Raw genomic sequence first — 27,999 nt, 5'->3', positions numbered from 1 at the left:
GACCAGGGCTCGAACCCGTGTCCCCTGCATTGGCAGGCAGACTCTCAACCACTGCGCCACCAGGGAAGCCCTTCTTTTCCTTTTTAAACATCTTTATTGGAGTATAATTGCTTTACAATGGTGTGTTAGTTTCTGCTGAATCACAAAGTGAATCAGCTATACATATACATATATCCCCATATCCCCTCCCTCTTGCATCTCCCTCCCACCCTCCCTATCTCACCCCTCTAGGTGATCACAAAGCACCGAGCTGATCTCCCTGTGCTATGCGGCTGCTTCCCACTAGCTATCTATTTTACATTTGGTAGTGTATATATGTCCATGCCACTCTCTCTCTTCGTCTCAGCTTACCCTTCCCCCTCCCCGTGTCCTCAAGTCCGTTCTCTAAGTCTGCGTCTTTATTCCTGTCCTGCCCCTAGGTTCTTCAGAACCCTTTTTTTTTTTTTTTAGATTCCATATATATGTGTTAGCATATGGTATTTGTTTTTCTCTTTCTGACTTACTAGACACTTGAACAAGATCAGGATTTTATTAGGGAGAAAGAAAGGGGAAGCCGATGCTGTGTAGGAAATCAATGGCGTTCATTACATTTGAGAAGCCATCCAATTTCTCTGAGACTCATTTTCCACACCTGCAGATGTGGGGTATAGCAGATAAGTTTCTGGGGAATTGGTGAGAATTCAGGAGAAGGTGTGTAAATATGACTGGGTGACGTATGAAGGAAGGAAGGAAGGGAGCAAGGGAGGGAGGGAGGAGGGAAGTAAGGAAGGAAGGGAGGGAGGGAGGAAGGAATAGGGAGTCGTCAAAGGTGAGGTTGGGGAGGTGAGCTGGCTCCTATCATTGGCTTTATTCTTCAACATATAGTGGCCTTTGAAATGCTTCAAACAAATGACAAAGTGACATTTGCATTGGAGGGAGAGAACATGGCATTTGGTGGGTGGCTAGAGCAGAAAGGTCATTTGGTCAGAGAGCAACAAAAATGGAATGCTCATTGAAAGGGAAACTCATCAAATTGCTTTCTCCTTAACGCTTCCTCCAGGAGAGGGAAGAGACAAGGAAGGGACAGCTCCAGGGAACAGGACAGGGGATTATATGGGTGAAGCGCACTCAGAATAACCCTATTAAAACGGGCATCTGGTCAGAAAGCTGTGTGTCATGCTGTGATGCTCGGACGAGGAAGGTGATGGGAGGAGCCTGGCCACGAGGAAGGTGATGGGAGGAGCCTGGCCCGCAGGGGGCTTCATGAGAGAACGTGGAGAACGCTGTCTCCGAGGCCACGGGTTCTAGTCCTGACCCCGCCAGGGACTTGCTCTGTGACCTGGAGCGAATGGGTCCACCTTTCTGGTTTTCTGTTTTATAATCTGAGAATGAGAACTCTCCAATGGGATCATTTCTTTGAAAACATGAATGTACTAGCAGGAATAGATTCAAGCTTTGAGAGACCCAAAGTTGAAATACTTGGGGAGCTCTCTTTAAGGAAAAAGAAATACCAAATTGAATGAGAAAGTACAAATTTATAAGGCGGCAGGAAATCTGACAAATGATGTATTTTATTTTATTTTTATTTATTTATTTATTTTTTTAAATGGCACAACTTTTTTTTTTTAAACTTTGGGTTTATTTATTTATTTATTTTTGGCTGTGTTGGGTCTTCGTTTCTGTGCGAGGGCTTTCTCTAGTTGCGGCAAGTGGGGGCCACTCTTCATTGCGGTGCGCAGGCCTCTCACTATCGCGGCCTCTCTTGTTGCGGAGCACAGGCTCCAGACGCACAGGCTCAGTAGTTGTGGCTCACGGGCCTAGTTGCTCCGCGGCATGTGGGATCTTCCCAGACCAGGGCTCGAACCCGTGTCCCCTGCATTGGCAGGCAGATTCTCAACCACTGCACCACCAGGGAAGCCCCAAAATGATGTATTTTAAAGTGATGAAAAACACTGTAAACGTCACAAAAATTCAGAAAACTATCAAAATATTATTAATGAATTGCTTGATAAATTCTCATCCATTTTTTGGCTGCATACTTTTGGCTCACTTTTTTTTTTTTTTTTTTTTGATGTGGACCATTTTTTAAAAGTCTTTATTGAATTTGTTATGTTACTGCTTCTGTTTTATGTTTTGGTTTTCTGGCTGCAAGGCATGTGGGATCTTAGTTGCCTGACCAGGGACTGAACCCGCACCCCCTGCACTGGAAGGTGAAGTCTTAACCACTGGACCTCCAGGGAAGTCCCTTGTCTCATTTCTTCATATGACAATGCTTTTATTACATTTTCTGAGGAGAGGATAGAATGATAACTTAGCCTTTTCGATGGAAATCTGTTTTTAATGATTGATAATTGGACAGAAGGAAACACGTGACTCACCCCACAGCTATACTTGCTGTTTGCAGTCTCTATCCAGGTCTGTGACCTGCAAACACAGGGATTCTAGTATTTTCTATTTGGCATGGCTCCCATCAGAAAACGTAAGCGTGGGGTGTATTGGTAATTGTGTACACTGTACCACTGCGTGAATTCCTAACGCTAAGAGTTTACATTTTTGACTGGACATCAACGAGAACTGAACTCTCTACATACACTGTTACCTGTCTGATGTAAGAAAGACATGTATTTCATACCTTGTTCCTGTTCCATTGCCCATGTGCTTCTGATGCTGTGTCAGGATCCAGGGGAGCTGGCTGTGTGCAGCAGGGATATTCCTGAAAACCGGGATGGTTAGAACAACTGACTTTAAGCCATATATGTGTCTTAATGAACCTAAGCCAAATGTGTCTCTAGTGCCCCTTAGCCAGACCCAGATATTCAATAAATGATACTGAGACAAATTGCCATCCCTAATGGAAAGATCATATTATTTCCCTATCACACATAAATACCTCCAATAGTCTATATGGATTAAAGACATACATGTAACAAACAAACCCATGAGACAAAGGAACACACAGGAGAATTTCTTAATGACATTGGTGTAGGGGAGGATATCTTAAATCAGTTGGAAAAGGAAAACGTCATAAAAGGAGACAACAATAGAATTAGCTTCATCAAAATTTTAAATGTCTGTGATGACAATAGACACTGTAAAAACAGCTGCTATTTTTTTTTAACCTCTTTATTGGAGTATAATCGCTTTACATTGTTGTGTTAGTTGATGCTGTATAACAAAGTGAATCAGCTCTACGTATACATACATCCCCATATTCCCTCCCTCTTGCGTCTCCCACTCTCCCTATCCCACCCCTATCCCACCCCTCTAGGTGGTCACAGAGCACGAGTTGATCTCCCTGTGCTATGCGGCTGCTTCCCACTAGCTATCTGTTTCACATTTGGTAGTGTATATATGTCAGTGCCACTCTCTCACTTCATCTCAGCTTACCCTTCCCCCTCCCTGTGTCCTCAAGTCCATTCTCTATGTCTGCGTCTTTATTCCTGTCCTGCACCTAGGTTCTCAACACTGTTCCAAGTCTTTTGCACGTATTATCTCACTTAATTCTAATAACAATAAAATGAAGAGTATTATTACCTCCATTTTAAAGATGAGGGAACCGAGGCAGAGAGAAATCAAATAATTTTCCCAATGCCATGTGGTTAGTTTATAAGTGGCTGAGTTAAGAGACTTACTCTTAACTAAATGTGTTATCCTGTCTCACCTTCTTGCCATTTTATTTGTAATAAAGTGAAAAGACATACCACAGATGAAGAGAAGATCCTTGCAATTCATAAAACCATCAGAGGATCAACATTCAGAATATATAAAGAACTCCTACATGCCAATTAGAAAAATAGAAACAGCTCAGTTGAAAATGGGCAAGGGATAAAAACAGATGGTTCATGAAAGAGGATCCAGAAATGTCAAGACACACAAGAAAAGATGCTCAACGTTACTAGTAACTGGGAAGATGCAAGTTAAAACACCAAGGGGATTCATCTCATAGCCAGCATGCGTGCAAAGGCTGAAAAGTTTGGTAATAGCAAATATTGGGGAACGTGTAGGGACCAGGAATTATTCTGAGGGTCAGATGATGCAATTATTTCCAGGAGCAATTTGACAGGATCTAATGGAGTTGAAGATGTACAGTTCTTGTGACTCAGCAATTTCAAGTCCATTAGACTCTAATAGAAACCTTCACGCTTACGCATAAGGAGGAGAGTGCCAAGTTTTCTCTACTGTACTGTTTTAATTGCAAAACAATAAAGATGTTAAAAAAATAATAAAATATATACATATTTTTTAAAAATTGAGTTAATTTTTATCAAAGGAATACATGCATCTAGTTTTTAAAAAATCAAATAATACTAAAGTGTTTATAATAAGAAGCAACTTTCCTCTGCGGGATTTCATCACCCCCAGTCTTGCTCCCTGAGGCAATCACTATCTACTGTCTTAGCTTTATTTCTTTCAGTATTTATCTCCATATTTCTGAATAACATGTGTAGCAGGGCAATAAATAGATTTTTGCTTTGGTCTCAGAATTGCAGCTATAACCTCAAAGTGGAAAATAATAGGTGCTAAAAACTCCCACAGTCCAAAGAGAATTGACAAGATGACAAGACTAGTCTCCCAAGATCTTACTAACATGTGGCAGAAATAATAGGAATAGATAACACTTGTCCCAAGTCCTATTCTTAACTCCTTAGAGTCATTTACTCATTTAACTATTGTAGTAACCCTACGAAATCCCTCTGTTTTATAGATGAGGTAACTAGTAATTCTGACCACCGACAGAAGTAGGTTTCCATCACAGATAGTCTCGCTCTTGACCATTACATGATACTGCCTCTAAGTGGCCTTTCTGCCATCACCCGGTCCTTCCACTCCAGCCTGTATGGGCAGAACACCAGAAACTCTGGAAGGATTTTGCCCTCAGCCTAGGGGTGTCTCTTCACTTTCCTGTGCACCCTGCACATTGCAGCTGTGAATCAAGAAATTGGGGGGGGGGTGTTCCAAGTAGAGGTTAGGGGTATCTACAAGACGGCAAGATGGGCATCTCATTCCTCTGATGGCTGTTTGTTTGAGGCCCATTGGCTGATTGCCCTTCATGTCTATTTCAGCAGGGAGGAAGTAATGAGAGCAAGATGGGAATAAAGGCATGGAAAAGATGCAGGATTTCTTGTAGACCAAAGGGGCACTGGGGAAGTTAGCCAAGCTTGAGCCATCTTGGTGGCACTCTGCTGGAAGGGACAGTAGGAGCAAGAGGCCAGGGTGTGAGGTTGGATGGAGTCAGAAGAGGTGAACCTGGTGGTGAGAAGGCACCTGAGGGTCCTTCAAAAAACTCATACAAGTTCCATATGAGAGAGCGAATCAGCACCAAGATTCTGGCCAAATGGTCAACATCTAAGACCAGCCAGTGTTAACTAGGAGGCAACAACAGCAGTGTCAGGTAAACATAAAAGTGTTTACACCTTTACTCTGACCCCTACTTCCTGACCAAAATGGAAGGGGGTGAAATTGCTGACATGTCTCCTTCACGCTTTGAGTTCCTTGGTTGAGGCTCATCTGGAGATGAGAGAAGAGAGGAGAGAAGGAGGACATTTAACAGGACCTAAGGTTGAAGTTTTAAAATGAAGGCAGAGGGATTGGACATTTCACACCATTCTTAAAATGACCAGCAAGCTCTGGGGTCTGACTGAGAGGTTATTAGGTGAAAAGAAAATGAAATTCAATATAGCACAGTTGAAGGTAGAGATCAGATGAGAAAATTAAATGACCTCATATTTATACCCTCATCTCAGACTGAGAATATGCAGTTCTCTGAGTAGCAGATGGTTGCATTGGCTGAATACATGTGTTTTTTTCACTGCTTCTTGTTGATTTATCAGTTTAAATATTTTCTATTGTGTTTTTTTGTATGTAGGTAAATGATGAATTAGCTCCTTTTCACGCTTCCTTTCTACACATAAACCTTTTCTTCCCTATCCTAACAACTCAGCTGTATGTTTAGAAAATCAATCATAAGATTTATGTTATGGTAGCTGTCTAAATATTGTTCACTCATGGGCCATACTTTGTCTTTGATTACATTTCCTTTCTTGGAAATGAGTAGAGGATAATTAATTATTTTTCATTAACCTTGTTTTCTATGTACATGTCTTTGAATTTTACCATCAGACCTGTCAATTTCCTATACATGGTTATTTTCTCCCCAAATGTTCACACATATGAAATCTTTCAGTTTTTTCCTCCCCCTTAGAGTAATCTCTCCTGAAAGTCCAATCTACCATTCTTGTTCTCTGAATCTTCTGCATGGCTGTTATCCTGAAACTTTCCTTGGTCAACTTCTTGCATAGGAGTTAGTTTTCCTAGATCCAGTCTTCCTTTGTTTTTTCCTTTCTTGGCTGTCTGGATTCCACTTTCCCCCTCCCTCCCTCTTTGCCTCCCTTCCATTTTCTTTCTTCTGTCATTGCATGTCTGAAAATGTCTTCATCATAGTTTCTTCTTTTTTGGCTTATGTAGCTGTATAAAATATTCTAGATTTTTATAAATTTGGCTCCCCCTCAAAAACCCAGGATGTGACAAAAGCCTTTTCATGTGTCTGTTGATCATTTGTATGTCTTCTTTGGAAAAATGTCTGTTCAGGTTCTCTGCCCATTTTTTAATTGGGTTGTTTGTTTTTTTTGATACTGTGTTGTATGAGTTCTTTACTTTGGATATTAAACCCTTATCAGATATATCATTTGCAAATATCTTCTCCCATTCAGTAGGTTGCCTTTTTATTTTGTTGGTAGTTTCCTTTGCTGTGGAAAGCCTTTTCAGTTTGATGTAGTCCTATTTGTTTATTTTTGCTTTTGTTGCCTTTGCCCAAGGAGACATATCCCAAAAAATATTGCTCAGACTGATGTCAAAGAGTTTACTGCCTATGTTTTCTTCTAAGGGTTTTATGGTTGCAGGTGTTACATTTCAGTCTTTAATATATTTTGAGTTTATTTTTGTATATAATGTAAGAAGGTGGTCCAGTTTCATTCTTTTGCCTGTAGCTGTCCAGTTTTCTCAACATCATTTATTGAAGAGACTATCTTTACCCTATTGTATATTCTTAACTCCTTTGTCATAGACTAGTTGACCTTATGAGTATAGGTTTATTTCTGGGCTCTCGATTCTATTCCATTGATCTATGTGTCTGTTTTTGTGCCAGTACCATACTGTTTTGATTATTATAGCTTTGTAGTATAGTTTCAAATCTGGGAGAGTGATAGCTCCATAAAAAAGAATAAAATTTTGCCATTTGTGACAACATGGATGAACCTTGAGGACATTATGCTAAGTGAAATAAGTCAGACAGAGAATGACAGATACAACTTCATTCATATGTGGAATCTAAAAGACAAAGCAAATGAACAAACAAACAAAACAGAAATAGACTCATAGAAACAAAGTCATCAAACAAACAGGTGGTTGCCAGAGGGGAGGAAGGTGGAGGCACAGATGAAATAAGTGAAGGGGATTCAGAGGTACAGACTTCCAGCTACAAAAAAAAAATAGGTCAAGGAGATGTAATATACACTTGGATACTATAGTCAATAATGTAACAACTTTGTATGGTGACGGATGGTAACTGGACTTACTGTGGCGATTATTTTGTAACGGATAAAGATCTCAAATCACTAAGTTGTCCACCTGAAACTAATATAATATTGTCTTTCAAGTAAAACAATAAAAATCAACAACAAAAAAGAAATGATAATACCAATTATGTTTTCTTTTAAAAAATGAGCATGTGTTTAGGGAGAGGATTTATGTAGCAGAAGCACTGCAGACCTGGGGACCCCTAACACATGAACAACAAAGACTACCCTTTAAACAAGCCTGCTGACCCTTACCCTCTCACCCCGCAATCAGTGATTTCAGATGTAATGAAATCCTGATCAATCTCTATACTGTAGGTAACACACTCTTTCCCCTTCAGTTTTTAAAAAATTTATTTTGTTGAAGTATAGTTGATTTACACTGTTGTGTTACTTTCTGCTGTACAGCAAGGTGATTCAGTTATACATATATATACATTCTTTTTCTTATTCTTTTCCATTATGGTTTATCATAGGATATTGAATATAGTTCCCTGTGCTATACAGTAGAACCTTGTTGTTTATCCATTCTCTATATAATAGTTTGCATCTGCTAATTCCAAACTCCCAATCCATTCCTCCCTCACTCCCCTTACCCCCTTGGCAACCAAAAGTCTGTTCTCTATTCCCCTTCCGTTTAAACTGACTTGGGGGCTGTGCTCCTCAGCAAGCAGGAGTAGCTCCCGTCCCTGCCCTTCTCGCAGTGTATGTTGTCACTCCTAATAGGGAAAAGATCAACTCCTGCCTTCCCTTGTCTCTCCTGATTAGAATCACCAGTGCCCTCCACATTGGGGACCAGACTCAGTGTGTTTCTGAACCAGCCCTGACTCAGGCAGGGCTGCAGCCTGCAGCCTCAGCCCTGCCAAGAGGAGTGGGGCCCGGAGTTACTCCTGCTGCCTGTTTCTACCTGTCCTGATATGACCTGATCATGTCTGGTGCTGTTGGTTTATTCAGAATTAAGCGAGGGCTCTGCCTCTCTGCATTTAGCCTTCAGTCCATTATGGGGAGCAGCGCTCTGAAACATGCCCTCCCTGGCATTAGGATGCCTCCTGCCCTAGGGAGTCCAAACCTCCTCCCTCGGTGTCCAGATCCCAGCTGCCTCCCACTATGAGGGGAGGGGCTGTCTTTTGTACTTGTAGGACAAGTTGACCAGCCTGCTGGTTTGAACTGCATCCTGTAGCCCCTGCCTGAGCATCCTGGAGCTCACCAGTCCCTTTGTGCTGCTTTGTGTAGTGGACGATCCAGCCAGTACTGGCCTCAGACCTGGGCAAAGGGGCTTCTGTCCTGGCTTGCACACTTTAGAGGGTCCCACCAGGGCTATCCTCCAGCTGGGCGCAACCCGTGGGGCAAGAAGACCACCTGGTCAAGAGGATATGCCCACCTGGAATCCACAGCTTCCCCCTAGACCATACTCCAGATACCTGAAACTCAGAACTCAGTCTTTACAGTCATGATTCTGCTTCTAGGGCCTTTGCAAGCCTCTCCCCTGGGAGCTGCCATAGTATGAACAACTCTAGGCTTGAAGCTTAGCCTAAAGCTATTTGCATGGGGTGTGGAAAGAATTTAGACATGTGCAAACATGCAAGACCTTTTGCAAAGCAGGATATAACCCAGAATGGGGAGAAAGGGATCAGGCAGGGGGCTGGGGGTGAGGGTCTCCACAATGCCATATTCAGCACAGAACCCAGAGGAGCTCAAGAATTCTAAATTCTGACTTGGCCCTTTAGGTTATCATGAAGATCTATTTGTCAAGGAAGAAATACATACTTTATTTAGCAGTTCGTTGGCTTGACTTACAACCTGTTACTATTTCTCTGCCTGGCGTGAAGCCTCTATATATTCTCTTACCCTGGACCCTACCGAAGTCAGAGGTGGATCTAGGCTCAACCCTTGTCCCATCTGGTCACGACAGCCTCCCTACCACTTCCTCATGTTCTTGAGACACCATATGTTTCATACTCAGGTGGAGCCAAAGTGTGAGATAAATAGTCTTGCAGCATCACAGGAGGTAGAGGGAAGCAAAATACATTCAGAGGAATGAGAATATGCTGATAAAAATAATAGGGGCTTTAGAAACCAGCCAACCTAAATCCCAGCTCAGCTAGCAAGAAATCTGACTTCTCCAAGCCCTAATTTTCTCATTTGATACAAGTGGGAAGGATGCTATACCCTAAGTTTGATGAGGATTAAACAGATGAGTCAGTCCAGGGCCTTACACAATGCTTGGCTCATAATCCACACTCAGTAAACAAGCCTCTCTCTCCTGCTAATTTTGGAAGGTTTCATTCTCTTAGAACGGGATCCACCAACACTAATTTGTGTCCTTTTCCAGCATAGTGCATGGAAAAGATATTTGCCACTGGAATCTGTTGTCTGTTGCAAGAGCTGCCCGTTCTTGGACTGTCCAGTCTATTCTAGGACCCCTGACTTCACTCCCCCCATCTCCCAGTCTCCAACCCTGGGATCTGGTCTTTCCAACCACGTGGGCTGCTTCCATCTTGCTTCACCACTGTTTGGTATGATTATCCAGGATGTTGTGTTTGGGTTTTTTTGCCATGAGCTTTCCCCATAAGCCATTCTGGAATGTGTATTCTAATGTGTCCAGATTGACCTTCCTCCTTCCCAGGCTCTGGCTCTCACAGCAGGTCTGGGTGTGGGCACCATCCATGGTTCAATTACGGCCATGAATGGGGCTAATGTGTCCCATCTCCTCAGGAAATAGAAGGCAGATGGTGGGGTAATTGCCTAAATCCAGAAAACTAGGAGAGAGGGATAGAGTCCTTTGTAGTGCCCAGAAGAGGAAGTAAGGAACTCTAAGCCTAGCAAACTGCCAGGCAAGCTAACCTGTAACTCTTCCAAGTCTTCATTATATGTTGGTTTGCTCTAGGTTTCTTGGCAAAGTTGAATTTTAAAAATTCCACCTTGTGTTACTTCAACTAAAAGAGAATACATTTTAGCCTATAAATAGAGATCTATAACCAAACTCTCAGAGGGAACCTGGCTGGATATATGTAGAGGATATATAAAGAGGTGAACATTTGGCAGGGAGGGGATCTAGAATGACTAGAATTTCTCTGACCTTCCCATTGGGAAATTCCCTCCTAGACTATGGCCTGACAAATGGCACCCCATTGACCCAACTGCTCAAGGGAGAAGCCTGGACCCATCCCTGCCTTTGTCTTTCCTGAGCCTTCCACAATCATTAAATCCTGCACTTCTGTCTCCTTGATACTTCTCAACTCCATCCACATCTCTTTATCTCCATCACCACCATCTTTTGACAGGCAACCCCCATAGTCTCCTAATTCTCCTACTGCAATCCAGAGAGAACCACTCACGGCTTCAAGGTGCAGGAAGAGTGTGTGCATAGTGGTCTCCAGGAGCCTGGTCAGAAAGATGGATCCAAGGGCTGGAGGGAAGACAAATGAGCTGTTTTCAGAACACAGTGGTCAGAGAATGGCCAGGCATCCCACTTGTTCCCAACGGCATGTGGGAAGAGTGAGGGATGGGCTTCGAGTATGAACTAAAAATAACTTCATAGGCTCTGAAATGGCTGGACTTTCTGGAAGTACTCAAATCACCCTTGAGAACCAATGCCTTTTAGTTTAGGTTCCCCCTTGACCCGAGAAACAGCTTTTGAGACAAAGGCTTGAATGCAGGTAGTTTATCCGGGAAATGATGGCAGGGAACAGGAGTGAGGAACTAGAGAAAGATGGAAAACCAACACCAGGATGAGTTCTAGAGTTGGCTACCATGGAATAGGGTACTTGATCCTGGACCTAGGGGCAGTAAAAGCTTGCACCTGTGTAAAAAAATCCTTTATCCAGTTTGTTATCATTTTCCTGCCTGAGCAGACTGGATTGGGTAGGGCATTTAGGGAGTGTTGGTCATCAGGTTTGGGAGTCTAAAACCTAGAGCAGGAAGCAATGTTATCTGCTGGGGCAAAGGGGCTTCAGGAACCTGGTGAAGACTGCAGTTCTGGGACCCAGTGGGTTGCAGTTCAGGATCAAAATCCAGACTTTTTTTTTGTTTTGATTGCTATGTTTTATTTTATTATTTTTTTTAACTGAGGTATATTTGATGTACAATATTTTAAAAGTTTCAGGTATACAACCTAGTGATTCACAATTTTTAAAGGTTATCTTCCATTTATAGTTATTATAAAATATTGGCTATATTCTCTGTGTTGTAAAATATATCCTTGTGGCTTATTTATTTTATATATAGTAGTTTGTACCTCTTAATCCCCTACCCTATCTTGCCCCTCCTCCCCCTCTCTCCTCACTGGTAACCACTCCTTTGTTCTCTATATCTGTGAGTCTGTTTCTTTTTTGTTATATTTACTAGTTTGTTTTATTTTTTAGATTCCTTGTATAAGTGATATCATATGGTATCTGTCTTCCTCGTTCTAGCTTATTTCACTTAGTATGATAATCTCAAGGTCCATCCATGTTGCTGCAAATGGCAAAATTTCATTCTTTTTTATGGCTGAGTAGTATTCCATTATACACACACACACACACACACACACACACACACACACACACGCGTGTGCACACACACACACCACATCTTCTTTATCCACAGAATCCAGACCTTTCAAGGCAGCTTAGGATATATGTCTCTGAACTGTTGCTGGGAGGAGGAGGAGAGGCACTTATGCCTTCGTGGGTCAAGCACAGCCCCCAAACTGTTAACCCTCTGCACTTCCGGTTTTTCGTAGATGGAAGGTGAGGGGATTCCTGGAGGTGCCCCAGGCTGTGGCCTCAGCCTGCTTAAAACTGCTCGCTGCAGTAGCTGCTGGAGTCAGAGATGGGGCTGAGAGAGCTCACAACGGCACCTAAGAAGGGTCCAGTGTTTCCAAGGAGTGCTGGTCGCCTCAGGTTCAACGTGACTTAGCGTCAGCGTGGGACTGAGTGCTGGCCGCCTTCCACTTACTCCTCTTCCTTCTTTGCCCCACGTTGTCTATGTCCCAGAAGGCTGACCTGTTTGGACTGTGGCAACAGGCTTTCTCACCCTCTGGCTCCTGGCTGAGCTCAGCTCATGGGAGCAGGGACGGGGGGCTCCGAGTTTATTCTCCTAGCTCCCTACCCGCAAGGTTGCCGTGGCCCAGCTGCATCCCTCCATGAAATGTGACAGCCGGTCTCCAGCCCCCCACCCCCTCTCTCTGGGCTCTGCTAAGCCCTCCCTCCTCTGTCCCTTCAGCCTCAGGGCTGGTAACAGCTTATGATGTTGTCAATGGCTCTTTTTCTTCAACTTTCCTCCAATGACCCAGTTTGAATGTGCCAGCTAGTTCCAGAGCCCCCGCTGGCTGGACTGGATTTCACAATCAGTTTCAGTCCCAGAGAGAAAGTAAGACTGATGCAGGAGGCAGATGTGAACTCACAGGAGAACCAGGCAGCTTGACTGACCCCACTCAGTGGGGAGGATGAGGAGATTGCAACCTTCCAGCAGATGGGCACCAGAGGCTCACTTCCCTCCAGAAATTCCGACCTGGGCCGGGGAGCAGCAGACGGTTTCCAGACTCCACTTTCTAGAGAAGCAAACATTCCTAGTGGACCACCAGGCTGGATGCCATGGCTCAGCATCCTGCCGGGTGGGGTTGAAGGAGCAGGTCCCTATACCCAGCCAGGTGGTCTCGTGCTTTTCCTTACAACCGGGTACCCAGGAAGCTGTCACAGAGCACAGGGAAACCACGGAGTGGAAGAAAACAGATGTGCACTGAACAAGCATCCTTACATGTCAGGTGCTTTATCTGCATTCTCACTGATTCATAACTACGCTTGAGTCTGCTTTTGACATCCCCATTTTATGGATCAGGACCACAGGGCTTAAGAAGGTCCAATCAATTCCACTAAATCACACAGACAGGAACTTGGGCCGAAGGATTCATGCTCACGCTCTTTCCACTGTATACACAAACTCAATCCTCCCTGACCTAGGAGGGCCTCACAGTGGGCTGTGCAGATAACCCTGCCGAATGCTGTTCTCCACTCGCCTCCCCCGAGCCCATCCCGACAAGCCTCCACAAATGTTGATCTGAAGGGTAATTTTCTTGTCAACTGAATAATTAATGGGCCGCACACTACAGTGGCCCTCTGTTATTCTGCTTCTCGAAGATATATTTCAAAATGAATAGCTGTTTAACCAATCACTTGGCAGACGTATTACCCTTAGGTGTTTCTGTCAGTCAGCGTTTTCACACATCGAGCCTGAAGTCGGCAGAATCAATTTGGGTATCCGCTCTGGGAAGGTGAAAGCAGCCACAAATTAGAAATTCTTGGGCTATCTGAACTCGTCGCCTGTTAACACTGCACGGCGTGGGGATTGCCCTTGCAAGCTCCTTGGCCCCATGCTCGGGCGCCCCGGCATTGGCTGCCACTTTTAATAAAGCGGGAAGAGGTCTTTTGTGGTGGCTTTAAGATAATGTCTTGGACGGCAGGTGTGTCTATTCTCTCAGCGATCAGAGCATTTATTTTGCTGTTTCCCTTCAGAGGCGTAAGGCGGGAGCTTTACAAAAGAATTACAAAACTTCTGATAGCCCGGGAATGGGAGACTAAAGAGAGTGTGCATTTAGGCAGAAACACAATTCTGATGCATCTGAGGGGTGCTGCAGAAGTGCCTTCTATCGGAAGAGAGCCAGATGCTTGCTAATGTTGAGGGATTGCAAAAGGATTTGGAAGACGTGGTGAATTCTTGTAACCAACCTCCGCAATGGATCTGGCCTTTGCCCAACAACAGTTGAAGAGGCAGAAATACTTGTAGAAACATTGCTGGTGCCCATTCTTTGGCCTGCCCTGCAGCTCACCTGCAGAGGTCCCATCTCTGCTGATGGCCTCCTGCATCTCTCTGCCCAAGGGGCTTCACCAGTCATAAGACCATGCTCAGGTCTTGAGCTCGGGGACTGGCTGGACGCGTTGGAAGTTAGCCCCCTAGGAGCGACCTTTAACCTAGGAGTGACAGAAGTTGGTGAATAAATACTTCAACTTTCTCATCCCTCAGTGGGAAAGTGATGAGGTGAATCCACATGGTTTTCCAGAGGGCCCCAGGGGACTGGGTGCCAGTTGCCCACAGGAGGAAGACATTGATTGACAGCCCCATTGTGCCTGTGTGAAAGCAGAGGCTCTGAAAAGATGAATGGTCTTTCTTCTACACTCCTTCACACACAGTAGGTGTGTCTCACCTCAGCCATCTTCTCCCACTTTTATCTCAGTCTTTGCTGACAAAAACCAACTTCACACAGGCCATGACACACCTTGTGCCTGAACCATGAATCACTCTCCTTCTGTTGCAGATTTTCTCAGAGGCCATGTTGTGGGATGTCTGTGGGAACCCCTCCCTGACCCCACCAGGAATGAACATGTACAGATTCCAAACGTGAGGGAATTAGTCCCCTGTGGGCCAACCCATGTCGATGGGAGACATTTATTTTTTTATATTTATCAATGTTGATACATTCAGACCTAGTTATTTCTTTTTTTTTTTTAACTGAAGTATAGTTGATTTACAATGTTGTGTTCATTTCAGGTGTACAGCACAGAGATTCAGTTATACATACATATATATCTATTCTTTTTCAGATTCTTTTCCCATATAGGTTATTACAGAGTAGTGAGTAGAGTTCTCTGCTATACAGCAGGTCCTTGTTGGTTATCTATTTTATATATAGTAGTGTGTATATATTCATCCCAAACTGGGGGCTAATGTCCTGGCAAGGTCACTTGGAGCCAGTCTTAATCCACTGCTGGGAGGGCTTCTTGAAGCTTCCACAGGATGATAAATAAGGTGGAATTTCAAGGACTGTTTTGGTACAGGAACAAGTTAGTGGTCAAAAAGTTGAGAGAGGTGGAATGTTAGAATGATTTATTACATGAAACCAGAAAATTCAGCTCCTTACTTAACATGCTCTCCCATCTCACAGACTTCTCCCCACCTCCCCCAGTAGAATCTAGAAATGTGTTTTACACATTTCTGAAACAGTAAGAAATGTGCTGGTGAGGGGAGCACCGAATTCTTTGAGAGGTTAATTGGCGGCTCTTCTCCATGGGGTGGAGATGCTGCCATGGTGCTGAATTCCCTGTTATCAATGGGGATAATAGGACCTCTGTACCGCAAAGGCCAGGTGGTGGCATTTAACTGACAAGGCAAAGCAGAAATAATTAATATAATGGATAGCAAAGCTTGGATGGTAGCCAGTGTACCCTAGACTTATAGGAATTTATGGCAATGACCATGACATTTCTGGGGACAAGATACATAGGAAGTTGTGGGTCAACCTCCTCCAATCAGCTGAAAGACCTTGAGAGCAAAAACCAAGGTTTCCCAAAGAAGAAGAAATTCGGCCTCAAGACGGCAGCATCAACTCCTACCTGAGTTTCCAGGCTGTTGGCCTGTCCTGTGATTTTCAGACTTGCCAGCCCCCAAATTGTATGAGCCAATTCCTTAAAATAAATCTCTTGATGGATTGATAGATAGATTATGTTTCTCTGGAGACCCTTGATTGAAACAACTTCCTTCTCTGTTTGACTTTTCCAAGATTCCTGTTCCCTGGGGGATCACTTCCCCAAATAAACTGTCATAACAAGTCCTTGTCTCAGGCTTTACTTTCTTGAGAGAACCCAGCCTAAGACAGTAGGTCTTTGAAAAGATGGGCACTTTTACACTGTTTCAGTAAAATCCTGTGATAAGCCAATTGTTGTCTGACTGTAAGGACTTGTTATTGGTAGAGAAGTTCAAAATATTGAAATGAAACTTGATTAATGCATATTTTCTTGAAGCTTTATTGGAAAATTTAAAATGCAAATGAAAGATGTCAAAGTCATGAGTTGGGAACTGAGTCACCAACATTTGTAACCATGGAAAACTATTCATCTTTGAGGTTATTTGGATTCTCAGTGATATGGAAGGATTTACAGCAGCAAATCCTGCCCAATACTCCTCTCCCCACCTTCCCCAGTAGAATCTAGAATCTGGCCAGTTTTCATCACCTGCAAAGCTACTACCCTGAGACCAGCCATCCTCATTTCTTACCTGGATTATCACAGACTCTTAACTGGTCTCCCTGTTTCTATTCTTACTCCCCTTCAGTCTATTCTCACTCCAGAAGTTAGAGGAGTCCTGGTAAAACACAAAGTCAGATCATGCAATTCCTCTGCTCACAAGCCCTCCAAACATCCCATTTTGCTCAGGGTGAAAACCAATATATGATAGCTTTCAAGGTCCAGTGTGATCTGGCCTCAGTTTCTCTCTCTGATCTCATCTCTTGTTCTTTCCCTCATTCACTCCAGCCCCTCTGGCCTCCTCACTCTTCCTCAAATGCACTAGACATGCTCCTGTCTTAAGACCTTGCTGTTTACCCCTCCTGGAATGCTCTTCCCCTCCACGTCTCCCTGGATCACTCCACTTGGCCGCCGCATTCACAGCTCCAAGGGACACCATCTACATTGTAGCATAGACACATGGCGTGTTGGAGATCGGCTGGCCAACCCCATAATATTCAATTTGGGGAAGTTGAGAAACACAGAGGTTGAATGACTTTCCAGGATCTCACATAAGACAGGAGATTGGCAAAAGAAACCTAGTTTCACAGACTCTCCATTCCAAGAGATGTTTCTCAGAATAATTTTGTTTACAGAAAGAGAGTTTGGCAACTGATCATCCCGAGAACATTTTCATCCATATTTCTGGGCGTAACATGGGGTGGATCTACTAGAATTGTGATGAATAGTATAATGGATGGGTACTTAATCCCACACTGTGTGGGAAGAGGAGCTGGAAACCTCGCATCCACCCATCAACCTCTGCAAACACTGGGGCTCAGAGTAGTAATCCCCATGGGAAATGACTGGGAAGAGAGGCAGAACCCAGGCTTGTACTTTGTGTCATATTCAATATTCTCTGGCAGGTGCGGGAAAGTGACTCATTCCCCCTACTCCTCTGAAAATGTCCCTTCATGTTTCATAAACAACAGCTTTGCTGTGCCATTGTCTCCGTTAGTTATTTTCATAATTCATAATTATCTTAGTTCTTAAAATGTAGACGTACATTTAAAAGCATGATCCAATCGTGCTTGATTGCTGCCACATTGTTTTCAAAGTAATTACCATTCATTTGGCTTTTGAGGCTGTTGAATGAATTTTCCACATGAGATTCCTTAATTTGTACATATTTTATTGCTATAAAATAGGTATTGGCAAGCTGCCTAAACTGTAGTGAAGGCCTTTAATTCCTATCACTATGTGATAAAACAAATTGAGTGCAAACTGAGAGGCCTAAGATAGAACACTTGAAATGGATTCCACTCATTTTTTTTTTTTTTTTCTAAACCAAGTTTCCCCAGGTGTGAGACACAGGTAGCTTAGATTAAGGTAGCTTAGTTCAGGCTGAGAGCTCAGAATTGTCTTAGCATTTGTATAAAAATGATAATGTCCCTCTTTGATGGCAAACCTCTCTCTTCCCGTGATCTATTATTCCTTGGGGAAAAGGATGTTTGGAGAGAGAAGTTTATTACCATTTTTCATGCATAGTAAGAGAAATGGAGTACTCACAAAACAGAGCCAGGTAATTCTTGGTCAAGGTAGAGACTTGGGCTGGATGTTGAGACCAGGGTGGGCCCTGCCAAGCTGTGTAGGCTCCAGAAGTCCTACTTCTCTGAACCCACTTTGCTCACTTGTAAAATTAAGGCGTTGGAACAAATTAAATTTAATTTGTAATTTGTTTTTCTGAGGTTATTGGTATCTTGGATTTATTTAAGATCTTTTTACTGAGGGCTTCTCACGGGTTTTAAAAATCATATCTACCCTGTTCTGCCCAGATTCTAAAAATAGTAAATGAGATGAGAGATTAAGTTGTAGAAAGTATTCAAGTGTTGGGTTAGATGACCTTCAAGGTCTCTCATAATCCAGAAATTCTTTGACTCCATGTGGTCAATGGAAGCTCTTGCTGGCTTCCTCAGTTGGATTTCCCACCACCCTCCAACCCAAATCCTTCCCACCAGCTCTGAGTCTCCCAGCAAAAACAAACAAAACAACAACAAAAAAGAACACATGTGTGTCCATGCTTATGCATTTGCTGTCTTTGAAATGCCTCCCAACTTTTCTCTGCTTTCCAAAAGCTTACTCTTTTGCTCAGATTTAGGGCAATTGACATGACATCTATGGAGCTATTTCCAATGACCCCTATTCACAGTGACCAATGTCTTTACTGAAATATTTTTCACTTGGTTCCATAGCATCGTATATTGGTTTTTAGTGTTTAATACCTATTTCCCTTCTTTCTACAACTAATTGTATTTTCTTTGAGAAAAGAGTTGGTGTCATTTTCTTCCATCTTTGATTTCACCCATAGTGAGAAGTGTAGCTGTTACTTAATAGGTAGTCATGGATTGATAGGTGCAACATTAATTTTTTTCTTTTATTTATTTACAAACATTTAATTGACATATTTCTTCACTCCCTCCAGATCCCAGGAATTGACTAGTCTGGTCTCCTCCATTGAAAGCACTCATCTTTTGTCTTTGACATTCTTTCCCCCAAAGTTCATTGGCACACACACATAATTCTTCTACCAGATTATCTCTAAAATAAACACACGGCCCCTCTTAATGTTTCTGTTGGGTTTTCATTGTTAGTAGTCAAGAAGAAATAGATTTAAAGAAAGAAATCCAAGATAATCTCAAAATTACTTTTGCAAAAGACAAAGAATTTCCCAGGCATAGTTGTCTCTAATATTCATGTAAATGTAAAGAGAAGTCTTCCCTCTTCTTAGTGAGTTGGTTGGGTTTCTCAGTTGCAGGGAACAGAATCCACTCTGGCAATTTTGAGCAGAAAAGAGCTAAATAAAGGGCATTAAATAGCTCACAAAGATATTGGCAAAGTTGGAGCAACAAACTCTGAGTTGAGCTTCTAGGCACAACTTCCAGAACCACATCCAATTAAGGTCCCAAATCCCACATCCTCTGTTGCAATGGTAAGCTGGCAACTAAGTAAGACAGTGCCACCACTGCCAGCCCTAGACCCATTACTGCCATGATCGTAAAGCTGTAATAGCTGCTGCTGGCCCCAAAAACCGCATGTCTCCACCATCATGCTTACCAGAAAAGCCAAATTCCCAAGTTTAATCTCTTTGTTGCAATGTTCATGTCCTCCTCATGTGTCTTGTGTGACCATCCACCTAGTAGAACCTGGATCCCATGAAAACCTAGCTGCAGGAGAATCTCGGAAAAGTATTTTTTATTTTCAAGTTTTTACAGTTTGGGAAGGCTTTTGAGGGTTCAGAGTGGGTACTGAATGAGTTAACCTAAAGTACTGGCCACATTCAGTGATTTTTCTCTTGATTTTTTTATGGCAATCAACTTCATCCCAACTATCTTTCCAGACCAAAGATCCTTCTCCATGGAAGATTTGCCCAAAGATTATCTTTCTCTTTAATGCTCTTAAAGGCTGTATGTTATACCCCAAGTAGCAAGTCAGGTTCTTTTCCTGTCTTTGACTAGCTCTAGATACAACTACGAAAGTACAAGTGAATCCTCCTAGCATTTGGTTGCAGCCTCATCTCGTTAGGATTCTAGCCTTCCTGGTGCTTTACTCATAGTTGGACATCTTTCTCTTGTATTTAACCTTGGTCATGAGTTCTTCTTTATACCATTTTGATAGGTGGCTTTTTAAAATCAGAACACCTCTGAATCTTATCTCTGCAGTCATATTATTTACATAGGCACCCCTTCTTTCTCATAGGAGTTGACTGGATTATGATCATTCATTTATTTTTTTTAGCAAATATTTTTTCATGACCCATCCTGAACTGGATACTAAAGTCATTTTATGTATTCCATACTGGGGATATAATGGTAAATAAGATTTACCATGGACCTCTCAGGATGGTGGAGAAGAGAGGTATTCCAAATAAATTAAACAATGACAAATTCTGATAAATGCTGTGAAAGGAATGGTGTTGGAATATAGAATTACAGGGAATATAGGGAAGTTCTTTTATGGGTGGTGTCATACAGGATAATAGTCTGAAGGGCAAGAAGAAGCCAGCCAAGCCAAAGTAAGTTATGTCCACTCGAGTAAGGAACTCAGCATGTGTAAAGGTTTGAGGTGAGAGGGAGTTGGGTGTATTGAGGAAACTGGAAGATGCCAGGGGTAGATGGAGCAAGTAGGTGGAGCAGGAAGAGAAATAAATGGATTTCATAGATGCTCTGCTTCAGACCAATTAAATGTGCATCGGGCATCTAGAGAATAAAACTCTTCTGCCAATAGAGTTTGCTACTGAAGCAGCTTTTATTTCTTCCATTTTGTGGATTGGACTTGAGTAAATTCCTGCAATTATTTTGATTCTTTTTTCATTTTTACCTCACTTAAATCACCTTCAGTGTGTCTCCCCACACGCTTGTGTGGATTTTCCCTCCAGTATGCATTTCTGATTTGATTGTGTCTTTAAATGTCATTCTCAACACGGATGGGCCTTGAGATTATCATACTAAGTGAAGGAAGCCAGACAGAGAAAGACAAATATATGATATCGCTTATATATGGAATCTAAAAAAAAAGTGATACAAATGAACTTATATACAAAACAGAAATAGACCCACAGACATAGAAGACAAACTTACGGTTACCAAAGAGGACAGGGTTGGAGGAGGGATAAATAAGGAGTTTGGGATTAACATATACCCACTACTATATATAAAGTAAATAACCTTGTTGGTTATCTATTTTATATAGTACAAAAAACTATACTCAGTAGTTTGTAATAACCTATAAGGGAAAAGAATCTGAAAAAGAATATATATATATATCTGAATCACTTTGCTGTACCCCTGAAACTAACACATTGTAAATCAACTATACTTCAATGAAAAAATAAAGGAAAAAAAAAATGTCATTCTCTTCTACTGAGGCCTTTCAAGCCAGAATTTTATCTCAACAAGGCTGTGATACCCATAAGATACTATTTACCATTTAGTGTTACAATCTTCAATTCACTTTCCTCACTACCATGCCCTAGACGTTGGTTTGTAGAAATGCAATGACACAGGATAGCTCTTTTTGTAGCAGAATATCTTGCAGCTGTTGCTTACTGTAAAAAAATGCCTCTCAAACTTACTTCTGCTGACATTTACAAACCAGGTGCATCTTCTGACATACACCCAGAATTTGATGACGTACCTTCAAAATACAAAGAAAATAGTACTTCAGATTTTATGTTTTGTGGTGGTATGAATGAACACATGTCTAACAATGAGTAATAAAATCAAAGATGAAAAAATTATTTTTATAATAAAGTAAATACACATGGTAAGCTAAGTTTTAAAATATTATAATTTATTTTTTAATATGAGTAGTAACTTTATCCCGACATATTTCTTTGGTAAAAATGTGATCAAATGTATTCTATTGGAAAGAAGCAAAAATAGACCATATTTACTGTCTAAATTATATAATAATTTAATGATATTTAACATCTATTGCAGATGTATTTATTATTGCAGATTGTATTTGCTTTATCAATGTCTTTGCTTTGGTAGTCTGTGCTGTTTGGTCATTTCTTTTTTTTTTAATTTGAAGTATAGTTGATTTACAATGTTGCGTTAGTTTCTGCTGCACAGAAAATTGATTCAGTTATACATATATATACATTCTTTTTCATATTCTTTTCCATTATGGTTTGTCACAGGATATTGAATAATGTTCCCTGTGCTATATAGTAGGACCCTGTTGTTTATGTTCCGTCATCTATAATAGAAATGTTTGTGGCATCAGTCTCAATTCCGTGCAATGTAGAGGTAGATGCTCCACTGAAAGGTTCTTCGTCTGTCCTTGTCCTGTCCTCATTAAAATGTATCCCCAAGTAGGATGAAAAAGAAAAGAAAAATACTATGAAATCACGACTCGGTGGCACGGCAGTAGCGTCTTGTTGCCACAACGGCCATCTGGGCACAGGGGTGACAACAGGCAGTTGACAGGTTAGAGGTGAGAAGAGGGGTTTTGAACAAATCAAGCAAATCAGCTGTAAACTCCACCCCTTTGTCACTCACTATGGGCATCAAAAGAAATGCAAGGGACTGAGAACACTGTTATGGATTCACTCTAATTTATAAAGTTAAACCATCCTTTAATCTCAGTAGTTAGGTACACTCAGTAAGAAGTTGCTTGTAAAGTACCACACAAGCAGTAGTAATTCAGATACACTGCAATCGATCTTTACAAATCGTTGAACCCTTTCCAGGCACAGGAGTTGAGACCTATATTATTCCCTGGCTCCTGGCACTTGCTGATCCTGTATCTTACCCAAAACCTTAGAAAGGAAACCAAATCTTCACAGATGTGCCAACATGGATTTTGACAATGAATGGGGAGACCTTTAGCCCTGCCCCCTATAAACTGCTGATCTTAGCAAAACAAATTGCTGAGAAAGCATTTCCTATAGCACTTAAATGGAATTCAATACGAATACATCACAAGTCAGAAGTATCTCTGGTCTCATCTCATTGTAAATAACTCACTTGTAATTATTTATTTCATATCAGTTATTGTAATTGTAAATAACATGCTAACACGAGCATCTTCTCTGCTCACCGTTTTTAACTTGTTCTGCAAAAACTCAAACATACACAAAAGTAGGAAGAATAACAATGAACCCCATATAGCCATCACTCAATAATCAGTGTCATGGTCAATCTTTCTTTATCTATACTGCCTCTTCCTAATAAGTATATGTTTCAGTGTATATATATTTTAAAAAGTATATAACCATAATGCCTATGTTGCAGCTTATGAAATTAACAATTGTTTTTTAATATTATCAAATTCCATTCAGTTAATAAATTTCCCCATTTGTCTCATATTTTTTAAAGAGTTGGCTTGTTGAATAAGATCCAGTCAAAGTCCACACATGGCATTTGATTCCTTTAAGTGTTTTTTAATCTATAAGTTCCCTCTTTCTCTTTTTAAAAAATGTTTTCCTTTTCAATTTATTTTATGAATAAATCAAGTCATTTGTCCTCTAGATTTTCCTACATTCTGGACTTTTATGATTGCATTCTCATGACATTAAACAGATTCCTCTAGATCCTGAATGTCTTGCCAACTGGTAGCTATTTCTGAGGTTTGATGTGATTCAAGTTGGAGTTTGGGGCAAGAATTCGTCAGAGGTGGTGGTAACATTTCACCTCTATCTCATAACACACAGCTTGACATAGAGGGTTGATTCGGGGATACCTGTTGAATGACTGCACGATCTCTCACCCTTATCATGTTCCTGTTTGGACCCCAGGGCACTTTCCATGCCAAGATGCCGTTCCTCTTCTTCTGATATAATAGCGGCTTAGCCAGTGCATTGTTGGAATTGCACTTGGTTCTACTAGCACAGAGATGAATGATCACCCCTAGGGAACTTAACACCTGGAGGACGGGGTAGGGGGCATGGGTGCCAGTGGAATTCATAGGATGTTATGGGAACACAGTACAAGGTCATTAATTCAGTGTCAGAGGGAATACAAAGGCTTCCCAGGGGGACAAATGCCAGGAGTTAACCTGGGCAGGGCAGAAAGTTGGGGAGAATATCTCTGGCAGAGGGTACAAAGGGAATGGTGCATTGGGGAGCAGCAAGTGGTCCCAGGAGCATGGACAGCCATGAGCATTGAGGTTGGAGAGGCCAGGTCAAGGATGCCCTGGAATCCCAGCTAGGGAATTTGGATTTCATTTTTAAGGGGAGAAATGCTTTATGTAGGGGAATGATATTTACATTTTACATTTACATTTAGTGAAATCACTATGGCAGTGGTTTGGACCTAGAATGAGAAGAGGGTGAGATTTGGGTTTGAGCTGCAGGTGAAAAGGCAGGAATTGATGAGTGGCCTGAACTTTGGCCGGGGCTGCAGGGATCCGTTTCAGACACATTAAAAAAAATAGAATCAACCGGAATCTCTAATGACTTAGATGTGGGGAAGGAAGGATGTGAAGACCTGAGCTGAAGTGGTCCCAAGTTGCTGATGTAGGTATTCATCTTCTGTCACCTGTCACTTATATCTTCTACCTCCATTGTACAAGCGTGGATACTTTGGCAAATACCAGAAAATAACTGGCAATTATCTTAATATATGAGCGTCTCCAAAATACAACCTAGATTATAAATCACACAGCAAATTGAGGGAAAATGAAACAAAATAAAAATAGCCCTAAATCCTTAATGTTTGAGTCCAGTGCTCTCACTTTAAACAGTAGGAAACTCGGACCACAGAAAGATTTCCCGCATTAACACAGTTAGTGCCTGGGCTGGGCTTAGACCACGCAGGGGCCTGGGGATTATGACTGGTATTGCAACAGAGTTAAAACCCGGCATTTTGAAGCCAGGCCTGGGCTGGCTGCACTTCCTGTTTGGGGATGGTCTTGGGGCTACTACGTCTTGGTCTGTAGGACTTAGGACTCATTATTTAACTTTCTTGGAGCAGAAAGGGCACTTGACCAAGTCCACTGTCTTACGGGGAAGCCTTTGGAAAGCTGCTCCCTGACCTCGGTCTCCTCTTGTGTAAATGGCCTTGTTCGTGGCTGCCCTCCCCACCACAGAGCCTTTCTAAAGTTTAAAAGCACAACAAAGTGTGGAGAGTCCAGTGAAACCTGTAAGTGAGATTGTAGTTGGTTGGCTCGGGCCTTGAGAATCCCAGAGCTCTGTTTTCGGTTCAGACTTTGCTGCTGACGATGTGATTATTTGGACAGGTAACTCAACAGGAACATGGCTTGAGGTTCTGGGCCTCTTTTTCACCTGTCCAGTGAGGTACTTGAAACAGATGACTTTCATTGTCCCTTTGTTATCAACAGCGACTGATGCCGTAAGCCCAGAATTACAAAGAATTACTGTTGTTTCACTCCTAATCTGCTGCTCTTAACATTTTTCTCCTCTGGGGTGGAAAGTAATTCAGGTAACATAGTTCCTTTTTGCATAGATTAAACCATAGCCCCCGTCATATCACATGTCCCCTTGGGGCCATGCTTACGCTATGGTCAGCAGTGCCTTTCTGCATCTGAATTACCAGCAGACCAAATGGGCCAGAATCCTGGAGGGAGGGAAATGTGAGGAGCAGATGCAAATGGGCAGGAATCTGCACTATTAAAAATGTTTTTAACTTTTTTATGATTCATAGGAAGTTGCACAGATATTGCATAGGAAATTTTAGATGCATAGGAAGTTGCAAAATATTGCAGAGAGGTCCCAGGTAGCCTTCACTAGGCAATCCTGATAATTCTATCTTAATAATTATAGTAATTATTAAGTATCTATTTACTTTTAAAATAATTATTAAATATTTAATAATGATACTACAATATCAAAACCAAATGTCTGATGTTGGTACTATGTATGTGTACAGTTCTATGCCATTTTTTTTCACACATGTAGATTTGTGTAAACACCATTGCAATATATGTGATAGTTAATTTTCTGTGTCAACTTGGCTGGGCCATGGTGCCTAGATATGTGGTCAAATATTATTCTGGATGTTTCCATGAGGGTGTTTATGGATGAGAGTAACATTTAAATCAGTGGACTTTGAGTAAAGCAGATTGCCCTCTCTAGTGTGGGTGGGCCTCATCCAATCAGTTGAAGGCCTTAATAAAACAAAGACTGATGTTATCCAAGCAAGAGGGGATTCTGCCAGCAGATGGCCTTTGAACTTGAACCACAACATCTGTTCTTCTCTAGACTCCAGCCTGCTGGTCCACTCTGCAGATTTTGAACTGGCCAGGCTTCATAATTGTGCACGCTTATTCCTTAAACTAAATCTCTTTCTTTATGTGTACATCCTATTGGTTCTGTTTGTCTAGAGAACACTGACTAACACAATACTAAGGAGAACTAAGGAGTCTGTACTTTAACCAGCTGCCCAGGCAATTGTCAGGCGCTCTGGAATTTGAGGAGTATTGTCCCCAGCAATGCCACTGCCAGCCGGACAATCAATGGATCTAAGGTCCTGACAGTCAGTCAATGGGACATTACCTAGCAGTCCCTCTGAACAGTGAAGAGAGAAGTTTGTCCTGGTTGCCCCACATGTCAGAAACTTTCTAGCCCCTGACCAGCTCAGAGTCTATGCATGACATGCATCTCATACCTCCACGTGCATGACGGGGCCGATGTCTGAGGTTCTGTGTCTCCAGCAAACACCTAAGTGAGGCCGGTGCTTCTGGTGCATGGAATATACTTCTGGGAATCAGATGAGCCAGAGCTGGATCACTGGCTCTGACCTTCACTGGCTGTGTGACCCTGCAAATGCTGTCAAGCCTAAATTTCCTCATTTACATATTGGGGGTAATAAGGGGTGATAATCTCACAAGCATACTGTGAGAGTAGGTGACATCGTACCATAGAGTACCTGCCACAGGTCGGGTACACAGTTGTCACTCATTAAGTCTTACTTTTCTTATCTTTCTCCCCATCCTCAAATGGAGATTACCTTCCCATGGGATAAGGACAAAAGGTTAATCTGAACACAGACAGAAAGAACAGGGCTTTCAGGGCTGCCTTCCCAGTTCTGAGTTTGTGTTCTTCCAGAGTCGCCTTCCAGAACTTACTAAGAGATTAGACCTGGTCCATTCTGCAATGATTTTGGTTGGGCCATAGTCATTTTTGCTTTGGAGTCTGTTTTATCATCTACCTTTAGTCCAAACTGACCTTTGATATATTGCTGCTTGAAAAATGAGTGTTCTTAGGGAATAATTTCCTAAAAAGGGCAACTCCACCTTGTTCCTCATCTTCTCAGAGACTGGGATCCCAGAAACTGCCTCGGAGTAATCCTTCTGACCATGCACTTTTCTCCTGGGGAGAAAGGTCCTGAAATGCAATTTATTGTAAAACACACAGTAGTTACAGGCTACCACAGTCGATGATATTCCTTTTATTACCACTCAGATGAGAACAGAAAATGACATTGGAAGGCAGTGAACTCACCAGAAGGGCAGAGAATGTCATTAAATTCAACATGCATCATATTTCATAATCAGGACCCTGCAGTCAGCACTGACACCACAGAATGAGTATGTCGCAGTCATGATAATATAAAACCCATTGCATCTCTTCCCTTGGCTCTTTGTTTTTGGACCCTGGCTGGGGCCAGGCCATTAATCACTGGAGGCAGGGGATGGTGCAGACCACTGCACACTGGATTGCATAAATTGAAAATACATCAGTATTAGTGGGGAACACTGTCTTTAGTTTATCTCTGTTCGGGATGGTAGCTTCTGAAAGGCTGGGATGTTTTTACAGTTAAACCACCTAATTTGAGCAATTGCCCCAGCTTGGAGAAAGTGTGTGGTCCCTTAAGGCTTATGTGGGAAGGATTAAGAAGCAGCCTTTTCTTCCATCAGAGGAGGCTGCCCTCAGACTTTGCTGGGGGGCTGATGGCTTCTCTTAGCTGCATCTCGAATGGCACCTCTTAGCTGCATCTCTAATG

At 42.1% G+C, this 27,999-nt stretch overlaps 2 long non-coding RNA genes across 2 annotated transcripts in view; one reads left to right on the top strand and one right to left on the bottom strand.

The window, feature by feature from the left end:
* The window catches only part of LOC309646279, a 394,596-nt gene extending 384,306 nt beyond the window's left edge, over positions 1-10,290 (top strand). Inside the window, exon 9 of the long non-coding RNA XR_014255240.1 lies at positions 69-10,290. This is a non-coding gene — a long non-coding RNA (uncharacterized lncRNA). The remainder of the gene's footprint in view (positions 1-68) is intronic.
* LOC309646295 overlaps positions 1,598-27,999 on the bottom strand; it is a 37,754-nt gene continuing 11,352 nt past the window's right edge. Inside the window, exon 2 of the long non-coding RNA XR_014255260.1 lies at positions 1,598-27,978. This is a non-coding gene — a long non-coding RNA (uncharacterized lncRNA). The remainder of the gene's footprint in view (positions 27,979-27,999) is intronic.

Source organism: Balaenoptera physalus (assembly GCF_965194825.1).
Source record: "Balaenoptera physalus genome assembly, chromosome: 16".
In the NCBI taxonomy this organism is placed as follows: domain Eukaryota; kingdom Metazoa; phylum Chordata; class Mammalia; order Artiodactyla; family Balaenopteridae; genus Balaenoptera; species Balaenoptera physalus.
The sequence above is the reverse complement of the archived record's forward strand: the minus strand, read 5'-3'. Positions and strand labels throughout refer to the sequence as shown.